This window comes from Hemitrygon akajei, chromosome 1 (assembly GCF_048418815.1).
Source record: "Hemitrygon akajei chromosome 1, sHemAka1.3, whole genome shotgun sequence".
NCBI classification, from domain to species: Eukaryota; Metazoa; Chordata; class Chondrichthyes; order Myliobatiformes; family Dasyatidae; genus Hemitrygon; species Hemitrygon akajei.
Genome location: NC_133124.1, coordinates 91,269,907 through 91,282,285, shown reverse-complemented (window position 1 = coordinate 91,282,285; position 12,379 = coordinate 91,269,907). Strand labels below are relative to the sequence as shown.

Sequence of the window (12,379 nt, the reverse complement as noted above, 5' to 3'; positions counted from 1 at the left end):
TCCTGGGACAGAGGTGAGCTTTCTTGACGCCCCCACAGGAAATAAAGGCACTGTTGCACCTTTTTGATCAGGATGGAGGACTTCAGGGACCAGGTGAGATCCTCGGAAATGTGGACACCAAGGAACTTGAAGCTGATACATGCTCCACTACAGCTCCATTGATGTAGATGGGGATGTCAGTGCGGCTCCTAGCATGCCTGAAGTCCACAATGATCTCCTTGGTCTTCTGGGTGTTAAGGGTCAGGTTGTTGTCAGCACACCACATGGCCAGGTGCTGGACCTCATCCCTGTAGGCCGACTCATCATTCCCTCTGATCAGGCCACCACCATGGTGTCGTCTGCAAAATTGATTATGGAATTAGAACCATGTACAGGAACGCAGTCATAGGTGAAAAGGGAGTACAGAAGAGGGCTCAGCACACAGTCTTGAGGCAAGCCGGTGTTCAGGGTGAGAGTGGAGGAGAGTTTGTCTAACATAACAGATTGTGGTCTGTTAGACAGAAAGTCCAAGGTCCAATTGCAGAGGGATGAGCTGATACCAAGCTGGCGAAGTTTGGCGATCAGCTTGGAGTGGGTCACCGTACTGAATGCCAAACTAAAATCAATGAACAGCATTCTGACGTAAGAGTTGGGGCTGTCCAGGTGGGTCAGGGCAGAGTGAAAAGATGGCGTCCTCTGTTGACCTGTTGGTGCAATAGGCAAATTGATGGGGGTCCAGAGGAGTGGGCAGACAGGATTTCAGATGTGATAGAACCAGTCTCTCAAAGCACTTTGCAATGATGGGGGTGAGTGCAACTGGGCGGAAGTCATTCAGGCCCGCGGCAGTGGAATGATTTGGCACTGGCACGATGGTGGCATCCCTTGAAGCTTGTGGGGACAACTGCCTGAGCCAGAAATGGATTGAAAATGTCAGTGAAGACCCCGGCCAACTGCCCTGCACAGACTCTGAGCACACGGCCAGGTATTCCATCCGGACCAGCTGCCTTCCGTACATTCACCTTGCTCAGGGTGGCACAAACATCAGAGGTGGAAAGTGAGAGAGGCAGTTCACCAGGTGGGAGATCCGCTTTGAGTGTGACCTCCTTGTTCTCTTGGTCAAGCGAGTGTAGAAGTAATTGAGTTCATCAGGGAGGGAAGCAGAACTGGAAGGGGGCACAGTACTAGGTGGTTTATGGGTCACCTCATTGGAGCAAAAGAAACCTGCATTTATACACATCATTCATAACCTCAGCTCATACCAAAGCACATTATAGTAGATAACACATCATAGAATGTTATGGTGAGGGTAAAAAGGGATTTGCTTCCTTCCAATCTGATCTAACCCAGCTTCTACTTAACTAAAGTTCCTAAACAAAAATCAAACAATGGTAGATACTGGAAATTTTAAATAAAACTGGAAAACTCTACAAATCCTGAACTCTTTGTCCTGAAACTCTCTTTCTATCTGCTCTGCCAGTATTCCTGTGTGTTTTTTTAAGTAACTAAAATCCATTAAGCTTACAGATAGTTTAGCAATGATTTATTGGAATAATTCCAGGGATGATGAGTTTTAGTTACAAATGGAGAAGCTGAAGTTGCCCTTGTTGAGAAAGAGGAAGCTAAGAAGGGATCTTAATAAGTGGTTAGTATCCGGAATGCACAGCTGGATATATGGTGAGAGGGATGCGGGTATGTCAGCATGGGAACATATTGACGTGGGAACATGTTGGCAGAGAATTAATGGAGGCAAATTCATTTGTGGTCTTCAAAAAGCAATTGAATGAATACATAAAAGGGAAAATTACAGGGCTATGTAGAGAAGGCAGAAAAATGGAATTAGTTGGACTGCTCTTGTAAAGACCTGGCACAGACGATAAAATTTTTTATCCGTTTTTTCCAACTTAACCTTTTAACAGTTCTGCAATTAATTTTAAGGTTCATCCAATCTGCAGTGTCACAAAATTAAGGATAGTTTTATGCTCGTTATAATAATGGCTGCTGATGTTCAGTTGGTAACAATCTTAACTCTGTGCCAGTATTGTTGTGGTTTCAAGTCCTATTGCAGAGACATAACCAAAATAACCTAGGCTGAGACTCTACTGCGGTATACAGTGTGTGTTTCTAGTTGGAAGTGCCGTCTTTTAAATCAGGAAACTGAAAACTTGACTGCTGTCCAACTTGGATATAAAAGATAGCATGAACATCAAAGAACATGAGTGTTAATTCTGATGTAGTAGAAATCTTTCTCTAACCAACAAAATGATGAGAAATTAATCTTATTACAACTTTGCTATTTGTGGGAGCATGCTGTTTGTAAACCAGCTTATGAGATTTCCAAGTTACAAATGAAGTTACACATCTCTAGGTGTAAAACTCTGCAGCTTTGAAAGCGTGTTTAACATTGAGCTATTGTTCAGAAAATAATAAAGACCTTATTCTCTTGTGAAAGGCACAGAGACACTTCACGGACCTTTTATAAATTTTTGACATACCCAAAATACTCCACCCCCTTTAAAAATAAGACCAGAGCTATTAGCACGATAGCCTTTGACTTTAGTGTGTCTAAGTCTGAGAAAAGTTATATTCCAGTTTCATACTACAAAGCCATGGATTGTGGCATGCCAACTGAGCTTAAGAGTACTTCAAATGACATAGATTAGCTATTACCAGTTTCACTGTGCTCTTTACAATGAGTTCCAAGTTTATAGAAAATGTTGAATGATACTGTGGAAACAAAGTTTCTTTGTTTTCTGTCTTTTTGAAGTATTTTGGACTCAGTATTAAACTCTCCAACTTCAGATAAATTGATATGTCAGTTTCTATTAATCAACTGTGACGTCTCCCCACTCCGATCCCACCTTTCTATCTGAGATATGCTCAGCCTGACCTGCTCTGCATTTCACAGCCACAATATTGGTAGATCCTTTAAAAGTGTAGATTATTTGCTAAATGGGGTGTGAATTGAAAAAAAGAGGTGCAAATGAATATGAGCATTCATTTCCAAAGGTTTAGAACATCAAAAAAAATTGTAATATTGAGGATTTATAAGCCATTGGTCGGACTACATATGGAGTAGTGAGCAGTTTTGGGCCCTATATCTAAGCAAGGATGTATGGGAATGAAAGTGTTAATGTGTGATCAGTGTTTCGTGGGTCTGGGTCCGTACATGCTGGAGTTTAGAAGAATGGGGCATGATTTCACTGAAACCTATCAAATTTTGAATGGCCTAGATAGAGTGTATGTGAAAAGGATGTCTCTAATAGTGGAAGAATCCAGGACCAAAGGACACAGCCTCAGAATATAAGTATGTCCCTTTAGAATAGAGACGAGAAATTTCTTTAGCCAGAGGATGGTGTACCGTGGAATTCATTGCCACAGATGGCTGAAAATGACAAGTCGTTAGGTGTATTTTCCTGTAGCTTTAATCTCCTTTTCAGTCTCTGACCTGGAATGGTAACTGTTTTTCTTCCCACAGATGCATTCTGGCCTCCTGTATATTTCTAGCATTTTTGTTTGTGTAGTAGCTCAATGAACAGCACCTCATTTTCCATCTCACATTCCAGTCTTTGGGCTCAACTTGGATTTCAAGAATTCCAGTTAGAGATACATTTTTTTTTTTACTTGCATCAGAACAGGTTAATTCTGCTGCAGTCATCCAGCAGTTAATACAACATTGAGCTTTTTTTCCCTCTCTCCCCACAGATGTTACACAGCTCTTTCCTGCTTTCTCTCTTATTCCAGGTTTCCAGCAACCACTATTCTGCATCTCAAATTTACAGCGTGTTCTTTTGTATATATTTTCCACTCCAATTGCCCTCCTTTATCTATTTATCATTTATCAATTAATCATCTCTTTCCAGGGTAAAAACAGACCACCTGGCAGAGGCACAAACAAGACAGTCATTTTCATCAAGGGGAAGGTCACGCCAGTCAATTCAAAGAGGCCTAAATCCAATCTGCTGCAAGCTGCCAGATCATTGGAGATGAGGGTCAATGTGGAAGGTGCAATTCCCAGAGGTGGTGAAAACCACACCAACCAGACTGTGGTCCACCAACGACAAGGAAATCATCCTGGTGGAGTTCACAGTACCATTGGAGGAAGGATGTGAGGAGGCTCACGAGAGGAAAGCCCAGATGTACCAGTTCTTAGTCCATGAGGGCAGGGACAAAGGCTATTCCCTTTGGAATGCAGACATAGCTATTCCTTGCTGTAGAGGATTCCCAACAAGGTCAGCATGGAGATTTCCATCTACACTGGGCCTTGATGAAAAAAGCAAGAACCAAGCAGCTCGCAGGATGGGGGAGGAAGCAGAAAGAGCCTCTTGCTGGATATAGAGCAGAAAAGAGGAGTTGAGCTGGAAGTCAGGAGCAGATGGGCAGTGACTTGGCCAGTACTGCTGACCCATCAAGTGGAGAGTGTAGTGGTTAAGGGCCGAAACTCTCCATGAAGCTTGACAACATGACACCTGACAACATCTGCTCCTGGCCAAAAGCTACAGTTACCTCATCATGAAACTGAAGAGAGCACCCCGGTTTATTATGCAAGTTGTTACACAGACAACCTTTGATCTTCAGCATCTCATCATTTGTTATCCTCATCATTCCCTCACTTTTCTGCAACTTAAAAACACTTTAGTTTTCTCAGATTTCTAGTTCTAACAGTGTTTTAATCTGAAACATTAGCTCAATTTCTTTCACCATAAATGTGCCTGACCAAAGTAGTTCCAGCATTTCATTTTGAAAATACGTTTTCAGTATCTGCAATTTTTAATTTTCAGTTCAAAAACAAAAAAAATAGTGTTTTTCTTGATTCCTTCTGGTTATCATGATACCAAATTGCTTTGCCAAATTATCATTATGTTCAATAAATTTTATATATTGACAAGGAGAGGCCATTCATAATTCGTCTAGTTCTTGAAATTGATCCTTGGCTTAGTTTCCATAGAATTAATAAATGCCTTTAAGATGAATTCTTTCTTGCACATATCTACAAAAGCACACACTGTCAATGGCTTCAAAAGGTAAAAAAGAATGAGGAGATGCCGCTTATTTTTTCACAATATTGTACTCGAGTAATTGGCAATGGCCAACGCCACACAAAATAAAATGAGATAAGCCTCTGGACCACAGATTGACACAACAGCTTCCATATTTGGAAGAAATCTTTTTGTATATTAAAAAGTCAGCCATTTTTCCTTTCCTAATTTAGGGTATGCTATTCTTACTCCCATATATGAAGTGCTTTAGTTATTTTCTTTTAAGTAAAACCCACATCATTATGACAAATTATACAGCATCATAAAAACAATTGTTTGACATCTACTAATCTTATGTAAAAATATTTTATTAATTATTGCTATGCTATGTTTTATGTTGCTTACATGATGCAACTGATAATACGTAAATCTGATAACTATCAGATTGCTCAACTGATTATTCAACTTTAACAATTGGGTAAGGTGGAAGCAGAAGCCTCGAATTTACCTGAAATACGACACAAGAAAAAGTGAGGCTATTGGTTGAATAAATTATGCGTAATCTAACACACACAAAATGCTGGAGAAACTCAGGTCATGCAATAACTAGGGCCGAGATCTTTCATTTCCCGCCTAATACTGATTCTTCGCATACCATCTACTTTTTATTTGTTGGAAAGTATTAAAAACTGACCAGCTAATTAGCGGTCTATCATAATCCAAATAAACAACAATGATTCTTTAAAAAATTGTTAAATAATCTTTTCTTTCAGTCTGGATGAAGAGCATCGTCCTGAAACATCTACAAATCATTTCTCTCTACAGATACTGCCTGATCGCTGGGTTCCTTCAGTAGTTTGTTCTTTGAATCCTTTGAAAACATTATTCATAATCTGACTAATCCACAATCGCCAGCATTAGAGGAAAATAAAACTCCATTAACCACAAACAAGTATTAAAAGCGCACCCATTCTTTCCAACCTAATACACCCATTAACACTAAGGCACGCGGATAATGCAAGTGGCGGAAATGACGTCACCCATTGCAATAAAGCCCCGATGTCTCCCATCAATAAGAGAAATGGAAAGGGAACAGAAAAACTAGAATTTTATTTTAATTTTAACTTACCAAATTTGAATCAAATGTAACAATTTTAAAAACTGGAGTAATTCTCTTTGGAAAGGAGGCTAATTTTGGCTTCAATATTAACCTATGACCTGACGCTGACGTCCCTTAGCGACGGTCACGGCAACACATGGGTAACTTCGGGTTGAGAGGGGCAGACGCTGAATGCTAGGAGTAGCCCTCAGGTCATCAACAGCACCTGTTAGTACTGTACTATCAACAAATAGTGCTCCTCGGGTTTAAATGAACAGGCGTCGCGCAGTGAGTAGTAGCATCTCCATTGCTCTGTTGGGGAAAGTTAGCATTCACTGTAAACACACAATCCACCTTGACTTTAGGTTTGTGCACTGCCCATGTTTGTTTCAATTTATCTTACATTAACTCTGATTTTTATTTGTGATTTTTGCTTTTATTAGTAAAGCGTTATTTTATTTTTGTTCAGAGTGAATCCTTGAGTTGGCTGCCTATGGATACCAGCTTGAGTGAGTGGTTGCTCCATTCCTTTGTGTGGCTCTCATTTAAATCTAACGGAAGGTGTTTATTTCTTTGTCTACACGGAGGAATCGCATATTATAGAAATGCCTGGCTTAACATGTTTCTTGTTATTTATAACTTTACCGGTAATAAGTTTATGTATACGTTTACCCAGATTGAAGGGAGATACAAAGATTGTGTGGCTCTCGTACTCTCCAAATATTGCACTATAGTTATAAGGCTGTACCTTTCAAAATCATCAATTTGGTCAGAGGATTTCTGTAAATCAAATTTTCTGGTGAATGTTTTCCTGCCTGTTTGCTTCTGAATAATCTCTTATTTTTGTTTTAATATCTTGTCATTTTCAGTTCAACTTATGTATTTTTTGAACATTCTAAGCTTTAGGTGCATAATTGCCTACTCCTCAAAATTGGTTGAAGCTTACAGCTTCAACTTTTATGCAGTGGGTTGGAAAACTGCCACTGCCTGTGAATTATATTGATTTTATAGCATACATTTTAGATGTGAATGAAATGTGTTTTGAATTGTGTTTTTGCTTTCCCTCATCTATATACAACAAAATCATCTCTTGTATTTTGTCTTGATAATGTGAAATGAATGAATAGTAGGTCACAGGTGGGTGTGCAAAAATTTCAGTGCTTTAATGTGTATTTATGTTGAGCGAGTGGGATACTAGATCAGCTGGCCTGATTTGGGATTGAATTGTTTTCCACATGTTTTACCTTGAAACTTGCGTCAGACAGTTCCATTAAATGTCCAAAATTTGCAACCTCAAATATTTTTTAAGAAGTGCATTTCATATTGCTTTTAAAAAGGTTTTTTTGTGTATATATAAATTATAGTTCATTCTGACAAACATTGGACGAAAGTGAAGTTATTTCAAGATTTGTGGGATATATATCTCAAACTTTGCCATTATGACAAAACTTGTAGTTTAAAATATAAAAACAATCAAATTTTAGATAGGTCAATAGATCATTGTACAGGCTTGTCAGTGAGTGCCTTATTAGAGTGAAATTGGCAGGGACCCTGGGAGAAGGTCACTTGTTCACCCTCTACGATGCAGAATTAAGTGCCAATTTTTGTTTTTACTTTGGGAGGGAAGAAGAGAAGTGTATTTATAGTCAAGTGCATTATTGAAGTTGACTTTACTTCATCTACTGTAATGCAGTTTTGTGTTTATTATATTTGATCTACCAGTTAGGGTTTGCTAGTAGCAAGAGAGTGGGAGGATTGTAGGGCTGCAGAAGAGAGACTGAAATGATCAAGGGTGAGAAAAAAATCAAGGGAAGGGTCAGTGGGAAGGGAATGAGGCACTGGTTGACTTCGATACCCTGTCTAGTGCAAGTTCAAAATAACACACATTAATTGCTGCTCTGAGTGAAAGTTGATTGGGAAAGGTTGAAATGAAAAGCAATATGTTCTTTATTGGGTGGCAGATCAGCAACTCCTTTTCTGTGATAAGTGGATGCCTCTTGACCATCCAGCTCAATGTAACACGCAAACAGCATACTACAGTTAATATCACATGTGCCTCAACCCTGTATGATACTTGCGTTTCTGAGGCAGACTTCCACCTTGATCGCTGCTTCTCAGAGAGAGACAAGCTGATCTTCTGGATAGCTTCAGTGCCAGAATCAGTAAAGATTCTTTGCAACAGAAGCAACAGCAAGAGGGAAATGGAGAAGGCCAGTATCAGAATGTTTTAAATATGGTTTTGTGCTCATCTTTCGAATGAAACAGTGTGTTGGTTATGACAAGACCTCATGGCAATACCCCCATTCCATGAACTGGTACATATTAGATAAATTATCCAAGCAAGAAACTGAAAAATTGTCTGTCACCTTCTTAAAAACTGGACTGATTACAGCCCAAGTTGTCTGTTCCCTCCATTAGTCTGAACCTAAAACTATAAGATGTAGGAGCAGAATTAAGCCATCTGGCCCATCAAGTCTGCTCTGCCATTTGATCATGGCTGATCCTTATTTCTGTCTCCTCCTCAACCCCAGTTCCTGGCCTTCTTCCTGTTATTTTTGATGCCATGTCCAATCAAGAACCTATCAATCTCTGCCTTAAATACACCCAATGACCTGGCTTCCACAGCTTCATTGTGGCGAAAAATTCCTGAAATTCACAATCTTTTGTTTAAAGAAATTTCTCCACATCTGTTTTGAAAGGACTCTGCTCTATCCTGGGGCTATGCCCTCTTTTCCTAGGCTCTCCCACTATGGGAAACATCCTTTCCACATCTACTGTCATCCAAAAGGTTTCAATGAAGTTCCCCCCCCCCCCCCCCACACCATTCTTCTGAATTCCAGTGAGTACAGACCCAGAGCCATCAAATGTTCCTCATACAATAGTCCTTTCATTTCTGGAATCCTCCTTGTGAACCTCCTCTTGATCTTCTTAAATGCCAGCACATCTTTTCAAAGATGAGGGGCCCAAAATTGTTCACAATACTCAAGGTGAGGCCTCACCAGTGCCTTAAAAAGCCTCAGCATTACATTGTTGCTCTTGTATTCTAGATCTCTTGAAATGAATGCTAACTTGGCATGTGCTGACTTGACCTGCAAGTTAACCTTTAGGTTGGGCATTCTGCACAAGGACTCCCAAGTCCCTTTGCTTATCAGGTTTTTGGATTTTTCTCCCTGTTTAGAAAATAGTCTGCACCTTTATTTCTACTACCAAAGTGTAAGACCATGCATTTTCCAACACTGTACTTCATTTGCCACTTTCTTGCCCATTCTTCTAATCTGTCTAAATCCTTCTGCATCCTGTTTCCTCAACACTACCTGCCCCTCCACCAATCTTTGTATCATTTGCAAACTTGGCAACAGAGCCATCTATTCCATCATCTAAATCATTTATATACAACATAAAAATAAGTGGTCCCAACAACAGCCCCTGCAGAACACCACTAGTTACTGGCAGCCATCCCAAAAAGGATCCTTTTATCCCCACTCGCTGCCTCCTACCAATCAGCCAATGCTCTAACTAGATTCAGATTCAGTTTATTGTCGTTTAGAAACCACAAATGCAATGCAGTTAAATAAAATAAGACAACGTTCCTCCAGAATGATATCACAAAAGCACATGACAAAACAGACTACACCAGAAAATCCACATACCGCTTGGCAATCCCCAATCCAGAGTCCGGTGAGGCTGCTGCGTATTAATATCGCACTACCATCTCAGAGTGTTCCCCGGAAAGGAGTTCCAAATCCACCAGACAAAACAAGACCAAAAACTAAAGCTACAAGACATGCACAAAACTACATAGTTACAACAGTGCAAACAATAGCATAATTGATAAAAAAAAAACAGACCATGAGCACAGTAAAAAATAGTCCAAAGATGTTAAAAGACTATAAGTTCAAAAGAAACCACCACACAGTTTCCTCAAGTCCTCAGGGTCCTAATAGACTCGTCATCCCATGCAGGCGGTAGAAGGGAATACCCCAGCTACGGACTTCCACGGCGCCGTTGGATTCAGCCTCACAGACGCAGCACACAATGAAAGTGCCCAGACCGCAGCGGACTCCAAGTCCGTCAAGCCTCCGACCATCCCCTTCGGCACAGCTTCTCCGAGCACCATCCTCTGCCGAGCGTATTAAGACGCCCCCGCCAATGGCCACCAGCAACACGACCCTGAGGACTGGAGGCCTGTTCTTCTCAGCAGAGACCCAGACCCCTCAGCAGCAGCAGCAATGAAGAGGGCCTTCCTGGAGATTTCCAGATGTTCCTCCGTGCTCCCACGTCCATTTTTCATCAGATTAGGATTGCGCACGGCACCCCGCTTAACAAATAACAGATCAGCTCCGGAGTGGCGGCTGCAAGCTGCGTCGCGCCGTCATCTTGGCTACGTAACTTTCCTGTAATACTATGGGCTCTTAACTTGGTAAGCAGCCTCATGTGTGGCACCTTGTCAAAGGTCTTCTAAAAGTCCAAATATACCACATCAACTGCATCCCCTTTATGTATCACACCTGTAATCCCCTCAAAGAATTCCAGAAGTATTTTCAGGCAGGATATTCCCCTGAAGGAAACCATGCTGACTTTGTCCTATCTTGTCCTGTATCACCAAGTACTCCATCACCTCATCCTTAACAATTGACTGTAAGATCATCCCAACCGCTAAGGTCAGGCTAATTGGTCTATACTTTCCTCTCTTCTGCCTTTCTCCTTTCTTAAAGAGTGGAGTGACATTTGCAATTTTCCTGTCCTCTGGCATCATGCCAGAGTCCAATGATTTTTATTTGTAAGATCATTTCTAATGCCACCACAATCTCTAACCACATCTAGGGTGTGGTGTTCTCTTTCAGAACCCTAGGGTGTGGTTCAACTGGTCTGGCTGACTTTTAGGTCTTTTAGCTTTCTGAGCACCTTCTCTCTTGTAATAGTAACTGCATCCACTTCTCTTTCTTCACACGCTACAACATCGGGCATACTACTTGTGTCTTCCACAGTGAACACTGATGCAAAATACCTATTTTGTTCATCAGCCATCTCCTTGTACCCTGTTATTTTTTTTCTTCTGCCTCATTTTCTAGCAGTCCTATATCCACTTAGATTTCCTCTTTATTTTTAACATACTTGAAAAACTTTTACTATCCACTTTGATATTAGTTGTTAGCTTGCTTTCATATTTCATCTTTTACCTTCTAATGATTTTTTTAAATGCTCTCTGTAGGTTTTTTAAAAGTTCCCTGTCTTCCCACTAATTTTTGCTTTGTTGTAAGCCTTTGTTTTGCTTTTACAATAGCTTTGACTTGCATTGTCAGCATGGTTGTACTATTTTACCATTTGAGTATTTCTTTATTTTTGGAATACATATGCCCTACATCTTCCTCCTTTTTCTCAGAAATGCACACCATTGCTACTCTGCTGACATCCCTGCCAGCAGCCCCTTCCAATTTACTTTGGCCAGCTCCTCTCTCACACCACTGTCATTTCTCTTACTCTGCCGAAATACTGTTACATCAGACTTTACCTTCTCCCTATCAAAATTCAAGTTGAACTCAATCCCTGATGAGAAGGCTCAGCTAGGCAGATCAATTATATTCCTGACATCAGCTGTTAGAGACATAACTTTAAAATTTGGTATTGGGTTGGTTGATAATCCATGATTTTGCTAAATGGTGAATCAACCTTCAAAGGTAAATGGCTTATTCCTGTTTCTTATTCTTTTCCTCTTATTGTTCAATAGAGCCCACATTTGGAATTCAGAAAAGCTGACGATATGCAAACAGGAATGTAGCACAACTTTAACTTTATGCCTCTAGAAACTTTACATACTCATGAATGTGAAGAATAGTGCCTATGAATACTTGTCAAGTAAAAGAAAAAAATCACTTTGACAGGCATTCATATGCACTATTAAAAGAGAAGAATTTAACCATACACATTTACATTTTCTAGAATGGAGTATATTTTTAAAAAAGCTACTTATTGCTTGCAGCTATTCTACAATACATATTGGGACAATAAGTTTAGAAGTTGAACACAAAATTGTATAGGGGTGCATTTGATAGATTAATGTGCCATGGGACCAGGCACTTCAGCCTAATTCATCCATACCAACTAAGATGCCCATCCAAGTGAGTCCCATTTGTTCATGTTTGGCCCACATCCCTCAAAGCCTCTACTACCACGTACCTGTCCAAATGCCTTTTTAGTGTAGTGGTTGTTGTAGTACCTGCATCAACCGCTTGCTCCATATGTGCATTACCTTTATACAAACAGGTTGCTCTTGAGGTCCCTTTTAAATCTTCTCTAGCTTTAAACTATGCCCCCATGCTTCTAA

General features: G+C 40.3%; 1 protein-coding gene across 3 annotated transcripts in view; it reads left to right on the top strand.

The window, feature by feature from the left end:
• The first annotated feature begins 6,202 nt into the window (after positions 1-6,202).
• Positions 6,203-12,379, top strand: part of LOC140728911 (protein tyrosine phosphatase type IVA 3-like) — a 142,711-nt gene continuing 136,534 nt past the window's right edge. Inside the window, exon 1 of one of the 3 annotated variants that reach the window (XM_073048042.1) lies at positions 6,203-6,282. The gene's annotated coding sequence lies outside the window, so the exon portion shown is untranslated. Of the gene's footprint in view, positions 6,420-12,379 lie in introns of all 3 variants that reach the window. The other 2 variants (XM_073048027.1, XM_073048018.1) reach the window with 2 other exon arrangements.